General features: G+C 36.3%; 1 protein-coding gene across 1 annotated transcript in view; it reads right to left on the bottom strand.

The window, feature by feature from the left end:
• LOC134853360 (flotillin-2a-like) overlaps positions 1–16,079 on the bottom strand; it is a 424,983-nt gene extending 408,904 nt beyond the window's left edge. Inside the window, exon 1 of the mRNA XM_063869337.1 lies at positions 16,070–16,079. The gene's annotated coding sequence lies outside the window, so the exon portion shown is untranslated. The remainder of the gene's footprint in view (positions 1–16,069) is intronic.
• Between the last annotated feature and the right edge of the window lie 278 nt (positions 16,080–16,357).

Genomic DNA, 16,357 nt, shown 5'->3' with positions numbered 1-16,357 from the left:
ATTCAAATAAATCTAATTAGATATGATACTCTCGTGAAAAGTTTGAAAAGATAGTATATCATTCTTGCTACACACAAATGTGCTTTAATTCAGCAAATACACAGACACACACACGCACACACACACACACACACACACACACACACACACGCTCACACACACAAACACCACACATATATACACACACAAACACAAAACGCACAGACACACACGCACACATTCAGGTACAAACGCGGAAACTTGCACGAATACACTCCTCAGACACACAACAACGCACAAACTTGCAAATAAACAAACTTGCACATATTACACACAAGCGCAAACTACGCACATACATACACAAGCACAAACCACACATAGACACACGCACACACACACGATTAAAGGCACAAACTTGCACATATAAACACATCACACACAAACAAACAAAAACTCACCAGACACACACATCAGACACACAGAAACCACTAACACATGCACACACACACAAGCACCAACTACGCACGGACACACGCACACACACAAATTCGCGCCACTCCTACGCCGCCTACAGCCTTACATCTCATACGCTACACACATACAATAAACACAAACGCACAGCACACAATCACTCACATACCCACTAACAAACACACATACAAATACACACCCATACACACAAACACCATATACACACACCACACACACACCAGACAAACACAGCGGAGGCCTACACACGCGCACATGCACTCACAAGTTGAGCACACGCTTACAAATAAACATACATTCCCATATCCATACACACAAACGCACTTACACAAACACCACACATACACCACACACACAAAAAAAAACACTTTCATACATAATGACACAACATACAAACACACACACGCAAATTTGCACATATACTCCAGACACAGATACACATCCACACACATAAATCTAAGCAACCCAAACACAAACACACACCGAACACCAGACACGCAAAGCACATCACGCAAAGCACATACACACAAACATACCCAATTCAAACATACACACAGATACACAAACCACACACACACAATCACAAATACACACGAAACACCACACCTACACCCCCACACAAATACACTACACGCACAGAACACGCACCAACACATACCACACACTCAAGCAAACACACATACAGAAACACCACAAACAGATGCACACACACATGAACAATTACACACGCACACACACACACACCACATGCATATCAACGCAATGTTCACAAACACACACACACAAATCCACACACTTACAAGTTCGTACACACAGACAACCAAACCACATACACCCATCACACTCACACACACACCACACACAAACACACCATACAGTTTCCTAGAAATGGAAAAATGGACCTGACTGAGTAAATGAAACAAGCAGAAGTTCTATGGTTTAAAAAAACAAGTAGAAAAAAGGGTTCAAAGAATTAAAAGACAACAAGACTGCTCGTATCAGGGCAAAATCCTGAGTGTTCCGACTGCCTTTTAAGGTCTAGGGAGCAGTAATAACATGAAAAAATTATATATAAAAAAAATGATTTTTTTTTTCAAATTTGAGATTTGTTGTGGAAATTATCACCCCCCACATGCCATATCAAGTACAAAGTTATAGATATCGCTCCAATTGTTAAATCAATTGTGGCAAATAAGCTTCCTTCGACCAATTTGGAATGATTTCTAAGACGGATTTAATCTCCGCTTACGCGTTGATTGCGCGAAATATATCGCGCGTTAATTGTCACAAAATTGGCCAAAATGCCAATATTTAAACCCCCGTAACCTTACGAAAAATGATCACAGCTGAAATATCTTTTCAAATTTGAGCTCAGGACAACAATACCTGTCGAATGATATCAAAAAATTCCGTCAAAAATGGCTAGTTAAAAAGTCGAAGTTTGTCTGAAGAAAAAACTCACCCCGAGCACAAACATTCCGTTACTTTCGTTACGAAAATCGGAGTAACAACCACATAAGTTCTATCGAAAACAAAACAAAATCAACCACAATTAATAATCAAAATTACTCTGATATAACCCAAAAAAAAACAAGAATCGATTGATAAACGAGTCCAAGTAAACCTCGTTTTCATGCAATAATTTGAAAAAAAGTCCCAGATTCAATATATAATAATTTTAGTTCAAGGTTTTTGGTCAAATTTAAGAAAATGTAATCGATTTTTTTCATGGAACTCTAGTGCCAGCGTACACGCCAGCGAACTCTAGAGACAGCGTACACGCAACGAACATTCCCTCAGAAGAACTTCACTCTGATAAAATTATGACCGCGATCATTTGGTTGAGCAGGGTGAGCTTTGTCGGATCAATACTGTTTTTCGTTTTCGCCCTCTTGCTGATCGGTTACATAAGGAACAAACTGCGTCATTCGAGGAATATCGGAGGAAGCTCTTGTGAGGATTGTCAGGTGGTATCTTTCTTCACGTGTTGTGCTCTTTGCCAGATGTTTGACCACCTCGAGAATGAAGCATACGGAAGTTATGCCGATACTGAGCTAATAAGGGTGTAACACAATCTGGCACGAAGAAACATGTCCGAGAAAGAAGAAATCTACAAAAAAAATATTGCATGAAGAAACTGAAATCGGAACTAAGTAGCATGAACAAACTGAAGATTGCATGAAAACTGACTTGACTTGACTTGACTTGACTTTCACATCGACGAAAAAAATTTGTAAAATCTAATATGATACTTTAGACTGACTGAATAAAAAATAAACGAACTTATCTGAAATAGAGCTGGTTGATTAATGATATTTATCGTCAAAAGAGGAGAACTGACTTTTTTCATTATAAAACACTGCAATTATTTCATCAAACTTCTTCTTTGAGCTCCAGAAATGAAATTTTGTGTATAGTAAGACGTTAATTTTTCTTATGTGAATATTATAACTTTTGCATGGTTAACCCAAAACCAAGACTCAAAAGAATCAAAATTAGGCCTTTTCACTTTAGAGAAACGAAAACTTCACCATTTAACGATTGAAATTATAAGAATTGCAATCGCGCAGTTAGGTTTTTGCATTTATTTAGTCCAGTGCCGTGATCATAAATTTGGCGCGCGATCCCCCCTCAAAATTAAAATTGAGGGAGAAGAGGGTCCCCCCCCCTTCGCCCGCCCCCCTCGGCACGCTACTGATTTAGTCCCATATGATGTTACGTCCTTTCGTTTTAGTTGGAATAAATAAGAAGATCCTTAAAACATTCCAATGAAGCAAAAATGATTTGAACTCAGTTGTCGCCTGGGATGACAACTGCTAATTCGCCCTTGCTGTTATTAATATCCTTGGCTCTCAACTTCATCCTTATTTCATTGTTGTAAGCCCCCCCCCCCCTCGTCTCCTCGCACTGGGTGGCGAAGTGGCAGCGAGTGAAGCGAGAATCACTCTCGTATTGCCATTTGTAGACATTGCACACTTCCCCATCGCTCTCGCAACCTGATTGGCTCTTTTTTCTTATAATAACAAAAAATTGTTTCCAAGCAATATCTAGTTACAGACTTATTCATCAAAATTTACAATACAAATCGGAATAGTATGGGATAACACCATTAGGCCAGCGAGGCCCTTTTTCAGGTGTCTCACAAGCGGAGAACGAAAACTCTCATTATTTAAATGTGTTTTTTTTTCTAAAAAACCGGGTTGACCTTCGCACACCAAAAATGCTTATCATACAACTCCATACATTAAGTGTATGGAGAAACGCTTGTCGTACAATTTCGAGTAATGGTTGAAAAAGATATAAACTAATTTCTGCGGCTGTCTGATTCTAATAAAACAGTCTGGTGATGAAAAAACTGAGGTTTCTTTTTGAAAAAATGCTTATCACACATTTTCATACATGACGACACAATTTGATGACGACACAAATTAATTTTTTGATGACGACACAAAACTTTTTACAAGTAATTTTGAAATTGCCCCAAAACTTTTGTTTGTTTTTTTTTCAACCGCAAATCGATTTTTATACTCAAACAAGGATTTTCCAAAAAAAAAATGCATGCAAAAATTAACTTTTGTGTGCATAACGTAGTCCTGGATACACTAATCTTGATTTTTTTTCCTTTTCACTGAATAAATTTTTTCAAAAAAGCTGAAAACTCCTATTTTTTTCTATGGCATGTTTATGTATGCCTTGATCATTGTCTGCTAATTTAAAATTTTTTAAAATTACTCATAGTTCAAAATTTTAGCAAAAATTTATAAGTCTAAACAATTATTAATTGGGATTGTTTTTCGGACTGTTTTGTATCGGACTGTTTTTTCGTTCATTTTCATATTTTTCCGGACTGTTTTGTATTGGACTGTTTTGAAAAAATCTGTTCCCGCCGACTTTGCCTAAGCCTCGAAAATCTGAATTCCTAAATAAGATCGCAAAAGTCTGGTCATTATTCATCGACTTAGGCCCACTTTGTGAAATTGGCAACACAAACAGGCCTGCAGGAAAGAGCTTTGCTCGCGTCGATTGAGGTTTTCACGCAATTATTTCTTCAAATTTTTTCTTTGAGCTCCAGAAATGAACTTTTATGTCTAGTAAGATGTTAATTTTTCTTCAATGAATATTATAACTTTCGCATGGTTAACACGAAACCAAGACTCGGAAGAATCAAAATCAGGCCTTTTACTTATTTACTTACTCCACTTAATTTGCTAAAATATCGAGTATTTAGAAAAACAAAAATTCCACCGTTTAACGATTGAAATTAGGAGAATTGCGGTCGCACAGTTGGATTTTTGCGTTTATTTAGTCCAGTGGCGTGTGCAAAAATTAGGCGCGAGCTCGCCCTTCAAAATTAGTAATGTGGCGCCTATGGCGCCTTTAGAAAAATTTTGAGGTTGTTCACCGAAAAATGGATGTCAGAAAGTTATACCAAAGGGTGGGGCCTTTTAAAAAAATTTTTGTCAGGCAAAATTGAGGGGGGTGAAGGGGGGATTGGCTCGCCCCTCTCTCCGCCCCGCAACCCTCGGCACGCCACTGATTTAGTCCCATATGATGTTACTTCCTTTCGTTTTAGCTGGAATGATTCAGAAGACTCTGAAAATATTCCAATGAAGCAATATTGATTTGAACTCAGTTGTCGCCTGGGATGATAACTGCTAATTCGCCCTTTCTGTTATTAATATCCTTGGCTCTCAATTTCATCCTTATTTCATTGTTGTAAGCCCCCCTCGTCTCCTCACACTGGGTGGCGAAGTGGCAGCGAGTGAAGCGAGAATCACTCTCGTATTGCCATTGGTAGACATTGCACACTTCCCCATCGCTCTCGCAACCTGATTGGCTCTTTTTTCTTATTATAACAATGAATTGTTTCCAAGCAATATCTAGTTACAGACTTATTCATCAAAATTTACAATTAAAATCGGAATAGTATGGGATAACACCATTAGGCCAGCAAGGCCCTTTTCAGGTGTCTCATTAAGCGGAGAACGAAAACTTTCATTATTTAAATGTGTTTTTTTTTCTAAAATCCCGTTGACCTTCGTACACCAAAAATGCTTGTTATACACCTCCATAGATTAAGTGTATGGAAAAACGCTTGTCGTACAATTTCGAGTAATGGTTGAAAAAGATATAAACTAATTTCTGCGGCTGTCTGATTCTAATAAAACAGTCTGGTGATGAAAAAACTGAGGTTTCTTTTTGAAAAAATGCTTATCACACATTTTCGTACATGGAAATTGTATGACTAGCATTTTTTGATGACGACACAAAACTTTTGTTTGTTTTTTTTCAACCGCAAATCGATTTTTATACTCAAACAAGGATTTTCCAAAAAAAAATGCATGCAAAAATTAACTTTTGTGTGCATAACGTAGTCCTGGATACACTAATCTTGATTTTTTTTCCTTTTCACTGAATAAATTTTTTCAAAAAAGCTGAAAACTCCTATTTTTTTCTATGGCATGTTTATGTATGCCTTGATCATTGTCTGCTAATTTAAAATTTTTTAAAATTACACATAGCTCAAAATTTTAGCAAAAATTTAAAAGTCTAAACAATTATTAATTGGGATTGTTTTTCGGACTGTTTTGTATCGGACTGTTTTTTCGTTCATTTTCATATTTTTCCGGACTGTTTTGTATTGGACTGTTTTGAAAAAATCTGTTCCCGCCGACTTTGCCTAAGCCTCGAAAATCTGAATCCCTAAATAAGATCGCAAAAGTCTGGTCATTATTCATCGACTTAGGCCCACTTTGTGAAATTGGCAACACAAACAGGCCTGCAGAAAAGAGCTTTGCTCGCGTCGATTGAGGTTTTCACGCAATTATTTCTTCAAATTTTTTCTTTGAGCTCCAGAAATGAACTTTTATGTCTAGTAAGATGTTAATTTTTCTTCAATGAATATTATAACTTTCGCATGGTTAACACGAAACCAAGACTCGGAAGAATCAAAATCAGGCCTTTTACTTATTTACTTACTCCACTTAATTTGCTAAAATATCGAGTATTTAGAAAAACAAAAATTCCACCGTTTAATGATTGAAATTAGGAGAATTGCGGTCGCACAGTTGAATTTTTGCGTTTATTTAGTCCAGTGGCGTGTGCAAAAATTTGGCGCGAGCTCGCCCTTTAAAATTAGTAATGTGGCGCCTATGGCGCCTTTAGAAAAATTTTGAGGTTGTTCACCGAAAAATGGATGTCAGAAAGTTATACCAAAGGGTGGGGCTTTAAAAAAAAAAAAATTGTCAGGCAAAATTGAGGGGGGTGTAGGGGGGATTGGCTCGCCACTCTCTCCGCCCCGCACCCCTCGGCACGCCACTGATTTAGTCCCATATGATGTTACTTCCTTTCGTTTTAGCTGGAATAATTAAGAAGACACTGAAAATAATCCAAAGAAGCAATATTGATTTGAACTCAGTTGTCGCCTGGGATGATAACTGCTAATTCGCCCTTTCTGTTATTAATATCCTTGGCTCTCAATTTCATCCTTATTTCATTGTTGTAAGCCCCCCTCGTCTCCTCACACTGGGTGGCGAAGTGGCAGCAGGTGAAGCGAGAGTCACTCTCGTATTGCCATAGGTAGAAATTGCACACTTCCCCATCGCTCTCGCAACCTGATTGGCTCTTTTTTCATATAATAACAAAAAATTGTTTCCAAGCAATATCTAGTTACAGACTTATTCATCAAAATTTACAATACAAATCGGAATAGTATTGGATAACACCATTAGGCCAGCAAGGCCCTTTTTCAGGTGTCTCATTAAGCGGAGAACGAAAACTCTCATTATTTAAATGTGTTTTTTTTTCTAAAAAACCGGGTTGACCTTCGCACACCAAAAATGCTTATCATACAACTCCATACATTAAGTGTATGGAGAAACGCTTGTCGTACAATTTCGAGTAATGGTTGAAAAAGATATAAACTAATTTCTGCGGCTGTCTGATTCTAATAAAACAGTCTGGTGATGAAAAAACTGAGGTTTCTTTTTGAAAAAATGCTTATCACACATTTTCATACATGACGACACAATTTGATGACGACACAAATTAATTTTTTGATGACGACACAAAACTTTTTACAAGTAATTTTGAAATTGCCCCAAAACTTTTGTTTGTTTTTTTTTCAACCGCAAATCGATTTTTATACTCAAACAAGGATTTTCCAAAAAAATTGCATGCAAAATTTAACTTTTGTGTGCATAACGTAGTCCTGGATACACTAATCTTGAATTTTTTTCCTTTTCACTGAATAACTTTTTTCAAAAAAGCTGAAAACTCCTATTTTTTTCTATGGCATGTTTATGTATGCCTTGATCAATGTCTGCTAATTTAAAATTTTTTAAAATTACTCATTGTTCAAAATTTTAGCAAAAATTTAAAAGTCTAAACAATTATTAATTGGGATTGTTTTTCGGACTGTTTTGTATCGGACTGTTTTTTCGTTCATTTTCATATTTTTCGGGACTGTTTTGTATTGGACTGTTTTGAAAAAATCTGTTCCCGCCGACTTTGCCTAAGCCTCGAAAATCTGAATCCCTAAATAAGATCGCAAAAGTCTGGTCATTATTCATCGACTTAGGCCCACTTTGTGAAATTGGCAACACAAACAGGCCTGCAGAAAAGAGCTTTGCTCGCGTCGATTGAGGTTTTCACGCAATTATTTCTTCAAATTTTTTCTTTGAGCTCCAGAAATGAACTTTTATGTCTAGTAAGATGTTAATTTTTCTTCAATGAATATTATAACTTTCGCATGGTTAACACGAAACCAAGACTCGGAAGAATCAAAATCAGGCCTTTTACTTATTTACTTACTCCACTTAATTTGCTAAAATATCGAGTATTTAGAAAAACAAAAATTCCACCGTTTAATGATTGAAATTAGGAAAATTGCGGTCGCACAGTTGAATTTTTGCGTTTATTTAGTCCAGTGGCGTGTGCAAAAATTTGGCGCGAGCTCGCCCTTTAAAATTAGTAATGTGGCGCCTATGGCGCCTTTAGAAAAATTTTGAGGTTGTTCACCGAAAAATGGATGTCAGAAAGTTATACCAAAGGGTGGGGCTTTAAAAAAAAAAAATTGTCAGGCAAAATTGAGGGGGGTGTAGGGGGGATTGGCTCGCCACTCTCTCCGCCCCGCACCCCTCGGCACGCCACTGATTTAGTCCCATATGATGTTACTTCCTTTCGTTTTAGCTGGAATAATTAAGAAGACACTGAAAATAATCCAAAGAAGCAATATTGATTTGAACTCAGTTGTCGCCTGGGATGATAACTGCTAATTCGCCCTTTCTGTTATTAATATCCTTGGCTCTCAATTTCATCCTTATTTCATTGTTGTAAGCCCCCCTCGTCTCCTCACACTGGGTGGCGAAGTGGCAGCAGGTGAAGCGAGAGTCACTCTCGTATTGCCATAGGTAGAAATTGCACACTTCCCCATCGCTCTCGCAACCTGATTGGCTCTTTTTTCATATAATAACAAAAAATTGTTTCCAAGCAATATCTAGTTACAGACTTATTCATCAAAATTTACAATACAAATCGGAATAGTATTGGATAACACCATTAGGCCAGCAAGGCCCTTTTTCAGGTGTCTCATTAAGCGGAGAACGAAAACTCTCATTATTTAAATGTGTTTTTTTTTCTAAAAAACCGGGTTGACCTTCGCACACCAAAAATGCTTATCATACAACTCCATACATTAAGTGTATGGAGAAACGCTTGTCGTACAATTTCGAGTAATGGTTGAAAAAGATATAAACTAATTTCTGCGGCTGTCTGATTCTAATAAAACAGTCTGGTGATGAAAAAACTGAGGTTTCTTTTTGAAAAAATGCTTATCACACATTTTCATACATGACGACACAATTTGATGACGACACAAATTAATTTTTTGATGACGACACAAAACTTTTTACAAGTAATTTTGAAATTGCCCCAAAACTTTTGTTTGTTTTTTTTTCAACCGCAAATCGATTTTTATACTCAAACAAGGATTTTCCAAAAAAATTGCATGCAAAATTTAACTTTTGTGTGCATAACGTAGTCCTGGATACACTAATCTTGAATTTTTTTCCTTTTCACTGAATAACTTTTTTCAAAAAAGCTGAAAACTCCTATTTTTTTCTATGGCATGTTTATGTATGCCTTGATCAATGTCTGCTAATTTAAAATTTTTTAAAATTACTCATTGTTCAAAATTTTAGCAAAAATTTAAAAGTCTAAACAATTATTAATTGGGATTGTTTTTCGGACTGTTTTGTATCGAACTGTTTTTTCGTTCATTTTCATATTTTTCCGGACTGTTTTGTATTGGACTGTTTTGAAAAAATCTGTTCCCGCCGACTTTGCCTAAGCCTCGAAAATCTGAATCCCTAAATAAGATCGCAAAAGTCTGGTCATTATTCATCGACTTAGGCCCACTTTGTGAAATTGGCAACACAAACAGGCCTGCAGAAAAGAGCTTTGCTCGCGTCGATTGAGGTTTTCACGCAATTATTTCTTCAAATTTTTTCTTTGAGCTCCAGAAATGAACTTTTATGTCTAGTAAGATGTTAATTTTTCTTCAATGAATATTATAACTTTCGCATGGTTAACACGAAACCAAGACTCGGAAGAATCAAAATCAGGCCTTTTACTTATTTACTTACTCCACTTAATTTGCTAAAATATCGAGTATTTAGAAACACAAAAATTCCACCGTTTAACGATTGAAATTAGGAGAATTGCGGTCGCACAGTTGGATTTTTGCGTTTATTTAGTCCAGTGGCGTGTGCAAAAATTTGGCGCGAGCTCGCCCTTCAAAATTAGTAATGTGGCGCCTATGGCGCCTTTAGAAAAATTTTGAGGCTGTTCACCGAAAAATGGATGTCAGAAAGTTATACCAAAGGGTGGGGCCTTTTAAAAAAAATTTTGTCAGGCAAAATTGAGGGGGGTGAAGGGGGGATTGGCTCGCCCCTCTCTCCGCCCCGCAACCCTCGGCACGCCACTGATTTAGTCCCATATGATGTTACTTCCTTTCGTTTTAGCTGGAATGATTCAGAAGACTCTGAAAATATTCCAATGAAGCAATATTGATTTGAACTCAGTTGTCGCCTGGGATGATAACTGCTAATTCGCCCTTTCTGTTATTAATATCCTTGGCTCTCAATTTCATCCTTATTTCATTGTTGTAAGCCCCCCTCGTCTCCTCACACTGGGTGGCGAAGTGGCAGCGAGTGAAGCGAGAATCACTCTCGTATTGCCATTGGTAGACATTGCACACTTCCCCATCGCTCTCGCAACCTGATTGGCTCTTTTTTCTTATTATAACAATGAATTGTTTCCAAGCAATATCTAGTTACAGACTTATTCATCAAAATTTACAATTAAAATCGGAATAGTATGGGATAACACCATTAGGCCAGCAAGGCCCTTTTCAGGTATCTCATTAAGCGGAGAACGAAAACTTTCATTATTTAAATGTGTTTTTTTTCTAAAATACCGGGTTGACCTTCGTACACCAAAAATGCTTGTTATACACCTCCATAGATTAAGTGTATGGAAAAACGCTTGTCGTACAATTTCGAGTAATGGTTGAAAAAGATATAAACTAATTTCTGCGGCTGTCTGATTCTAATAAAACAGTCTGGTGATGAAAAAACTGAGGTTTCTTTTTGAAAAAATGCTTATCACACATTTTCGTACATGGAAATTGTATGACTAGCGTTTTTTGATGACGACACAAAATTTTTGTTTGTTTTTTTTTCAACCGCAAATCGATTTTTATACTCAAACAAGGATTTTCCAAAAAAAAAATGCATGCAAAAATTAACTTTTGTGTGCATAACGTAGTCCTGGATACACTAATCTTGATTTTTTTTCCTTTTCACTGAATAAATTTTTTCAAAAAAGCTGAAAACTCCTATTTTTTTCTATGGCATGTTTATGTATGCCTTGATCATTGTCTGCTAATTTAAAATTTTTTAAAATTACTCATAGTTCAAAATTTTAGCAAAAATTTATAAGTCTAAACAATTATTAATTGGGATTGTTTTTCGGACTGTTTTGTATCGGACTGTTTTTTCGTTCATTTTCATATTTTTCCGGACTGTTTTGTATTGGACTGTTTTGAAAAAATCTGTTCCCGCCGACTTTGCCTAAGCCTCGAAAATCTGAATTCCTAAATAAGATCGCAAAAGTCTGGTCATTATTCATCGACTTAGGCCCACTTTGTGAAATTGGCAACACAAACAGGCCTGCAGGAAAGAGCTTTGCTCGCGTCGATTGAGGTTTTCACGCAATTATTTCTTCAAATTTTTTCTTTGAGCTCCAGAAATGAACTTTTATGTCTAGTAAGATGTTAATTTTTCTTCAATGAATATTATAACTTTCGCATGGTTAACACGAAACCAAGACTCGGAAGAATCAAAATCAGGCCTTTTACTTATTTACTTACTCCACTTAATTTGCTAAAATATCGAGTATTTAGAAAAACAAAAATTCCACCGTTTAATGATTGAAATTAGGAGAATTGCGGTCGCACAGTTGGATTTTTGCGTTTATTTAGTCCAGTGGCGTGTGCAAAAATTTGGCGCGAGCTCGCCCTTTAAAATTAGTAATGTGGCGCCTATGGCGCCTTTAGAAAAATTTTGAGGTTGTTCACCGAAAAATGGATGTCAGAAAGTTATACCAAAGGGTGGGGCTTTTAAAAAAAAAATTTTGTCAGGCAAAATTGAGGGGGGTGTAGGGGGGATTGGCTCGCCACTCTCTCCGCCCCGCACCCCTCGGCACGCCACTGATTTAGTCCCATATGATGTTACTTCCTTTCGTTTTAGCTGGAATAATTAAGAAGACTCTGAAAATATTCCAATGAAGCAATATTGATTTGAACTCAGTTGTCGCCTGGGATGATAACTGCTAATTCGCCCTTTCTGTTATTAATATCCTTGGCTCTCAATTTCATCCTTATTTCATTGTTGTAAGCCCCCCTCGTCTCCTCACACTGGGTGGCGAAGTGGCAGCGAGTGAAGCGAGAATCACTCTCGTATTGCCATTGGTAGACATTGCACACTTCCCCATCGCTCTCGCAACCTGATTGGCTCTTTTTTCATATAATAACAAAAAATTGTTCCCAAGCAATATCTAGTTACAGACTTATTCATCAAAATTTACAATACAAATCGGAATAGTATTGGATAACACCATTAGGCCAGCAAGGCCCTTTTTCAGGTGTCTCATTAAGCGGAGAACGAAAACTCTCATTATTTAAATGTGTTTTTTTTTCTAAAAAACCGGGTTGACCTTCGCACACCAAAAATGCTTATCATACAACTCCATACATTAAGTGTATGGAGAAACGCTTGTCGTACAATTTCGAGTAATGGTTGAAAAAGATATAAACTAATTTCTGCGGCTGTCTGATTCTAATAAAACAGTCTGGTGATGAAAAAACTGAGGTTTCTTTTTGAAAAAATGCTTATCACACATTTTCAACTTGGAAATTGTATGACTAGCATTTTTTGATGACGACACAAAACTTTTTACAAGTAATTTTGAAATTGCCCCAAAACTTCTGTTTGTTTTTTTTTTCAACCGCAAATCGATTTTTATACTCAAACAAGGATTTTTCAAAAAAAAATTACATGCAAAATTTAACTTTTGTGTGCATAACGTAGTCCTGGATACACTAATCTTGAATTTTTTTTCCTTTTCACTGAATAACTTTTTTCAAAAAAGCTGAAAACTCCTATTTTTTTTCTATGGCATGTTTATGTATGCCTTGATTAATGTCTGCTAATTTAAAACTTTTTAAAATTACTCATTGTTCAAAATGTTAAAAGATTAAATAGTCAATAATTGGGACTGTTTTTCGGACTGTTCTGTATCGGACTGTTCTTTTGTTCATTTTCATACGTTTCCGGACTGTTTTGTATTGGACTGTTTTGTATGGGACTGTTTTGTACAGACACGGTTATATCATATGTGAAAGACTGCTCGAAAATGTTTCAGGTCGTTTTCCATGCATTGTTATTGCAAGTCAGTCCAACCTTTGGTGCTGTGAGTAAACCAAGCGTTCGGTTACTTCCCGTTTGTGACTAGCAAAACCTGATGAAAGTCGATAACTGAGTTTTCATTTCTTATTATGGCAATGTTCAAACATGTGCAAACACGTGAATATAATTACACGTGGAAAGTAGACTTACAGTAGTTGTCTTCGTGAAGGTATGGAAATTGTATGACTGGCTTTTTTTTTATTGCGACACAAAAAAATTTCCAAGTAATTTTGAAATTTTGCTCCAAACCTTTTTTTTGTTTTTTTTTCAACCGCAAATCGAGTTTTGTACGCAAACAAACATTTTCCGAAACATTTTTTTTGCATGCAAAGTTTAATTTTTTGTGTGCATAATGTAATCCTGGATACGATAATATTGGCTGTTTTTTCTTTTCTCTTAAGTTTTTTTCTTCAAAAACGCTGAAAACTCCTGTTTTTTTGTATAACGTATTTTGTATGCCTTGATCAATGTCTGATAATTTGAAAATTCAAAAAAAAAATCATCATTGAAAAATTTTGCCTAAAATTAACAGTTTGTTACTTTTGTTATATCATTTGTGAAAGATATCTCGAAGACAATTCAGGTAGTTTTCTAAGCAGTGTAAATGGAGGACCTTCCAACCTTTGGTGCTTTGAGTAACCAAGCTCTTTGTTACTTGTGTTCGGTTGCAAACACAACCAAAAAGAATTTCCAGAAAATAAATTTAGAAACAAAAACTAACTTTTTGGTTTATGGAGAAAACGCCTATCATATAATTTCCATTTATGGAAAAATAGGATCAAGTTAACATCCTCCCCCCCCCCCCCCCCCCCCCCCCCCAATAGACCAAGTTAAGATCCTCTACCCCAGCGCTGAATTTAAATAAAACTTGTTAAGAGCTGCATGTAAAAAGCTCGATTCTGATTGGCTGAAAATTCCCAACTTAGAACCAAGTTAACATCCTCCCCCTAAACGTGTTTAGGGTGGAGGATGTTAATTTGGTCCGAAAAATGTTTATTTTACAGATTTCATACAATTTTCTGCACGTATGGAATTGTATGGAATTGTATGAAAAGAAGTTTCCCTTTATGAGAATTGTATGATTTGGTCAACCCGGGTACTTGTTCCTTTTTGAATTCAATTACGAAATTGTGGTTTTTGTGAGTGACGAACAAAAACTTTGTATTGTAATTTTTTGGGCACCAACAAAGTTGTGCGGAATCCGCATACACGGAGAAGATCAAAGAAATGAGCAAATAATTGCGATTCAGATTTGGGTGCAAATATACAATCTTTTAGCAATTTGTCTGTGGATTCCGCAAAATGAAAAAAAATGTCAAAAAAGATTTTTCGACAACCTGCTTACAACTAACAGAATTTACAGTTTCCCCTCCTAAGGTAAGATTTTACTATTGGATTAACAAGCATTTGATGGATTTAACTAGACGGCTCATTTCCTCTTCACCCTCATTTCTATTTTTCTATCCTCATAAGTGTGTTCCGTGCTATGAGGGCTAAATGCGTGATGTAACAAAGTAAGATATGAAATATAAATCTGTTCGCAAATGTTGAGTTGTTCACCAGCCACAAAACTTCGTTTCATTGTGACAACTTAAAACTGTTTTTCCATCTTGAAACTTAAATGGAGGAGGAGAAAAGAGCCAATTGATCTATAAGGCTCCACACGAACTGATACAAGACGGGTCGTATCAGGGTAAAACCCTGATACAGCTTCCCTTTAACTCGCATGAAACATATTTATGTTTTTTTTTTAGTTTTGAAGGTTGAATAGAAAAGGTAGATTATTGCGAAAAAGGCTTTCTTTAACCCAAAGTTTGGATGAACTAGCTTGCCTCTATTCTACTTGGAATAACTTTGGATTAATAAAGTTTGCGTTTTTGCAATTTTTTAGTGTCCCATACTGCTCATATTGGTATTTTTTGACCTCAAGATATGAGTACTAATGAAATATCTTTTCAATTCTGAGCTCATTTAGTGCAATCTTAAAATCCAATCATAATCTTTTCAGATGGTAGAAGACATTTCCTCAATAATTGTTTCTGTAAATACCATTGTTGATTGACCAAACTTGAAAATTTTTCAGAAGCGCCGACGGCGCTAACGTGCAATAACTTTGAATAGGGTAGACGATGCTAGATAAATAAGAAGATAGCCTATTAAGACGACAAGACATTAAGACGACAAATAAGCGTTATTATATGTATAATGAGCTCTTCGAGTTTAAGCTGTTTAATTTTCTCAGAAACACAATGTGGAGAATTGCGTGTAGCGTCGTCCTTAAGTCCACAAAAATGGCTGTTGCCTTATTTGCCGGTCGTCAAAACAGATGAATTTCTACAACAAATGCCCTACAACGTGGTTCTTGGCCCGTTTTTCTAATAATTTGCTAAAAACTTTGGAAAATAGGGTTTTTAAAGTAGTAAAGGGCAGCTCGAATAATCAATTGGTCCACTTGAAAGAAGTCTGCAATTTTCCTATGAAACTTCTCAAAATCTGCCCCCTTGAAAATTACCTGCAAACGCCACCATGCAAAATGCTGTGAAAATAATTCGGAGCTAACGAGCTGGCCGAAGATTTAATAAGAGACACTCACAAGTGTGACGATAAAAGGATATGTTCCGGTCAAATTCATCTTCTACTTCTCCGCACATGTACATCTTACAGCTAGTTCCTTTCGATCATCAAGTTTTATGTTTCCACGAAAACTTTTTTTGGACGTTTTCTGCTACATTGAACATTTTTAAAAATCGATAATGATAAATAAATCAGTGTTAGTTTCAATACAAAATGGCCCTGCAATAAAAAAAGAGTGCTACTGCAGATAAAACAAAATCCAAGAGTTTCCAAAATTTTTTAAAAAT

This window comes from Symsagittifera roscoffensis, chromosome 8 (genome assembly GCF_963678635.1).
Source record: "Symsagittifera roscoffensis chromosome 8, txSymRosc1.1, whole genome shotgun sequence".
In the NCBI taxonomy this organism is placed as follows: Eukaryota; Metazoa; Xenacoelomorpha; order Acoela; family Convolutidae; genus Symsagittifera; species Symsagittifera roscoffensis.
This window is presented reverse-complemented; position numbering and strand designations above follow the sequence as displayed.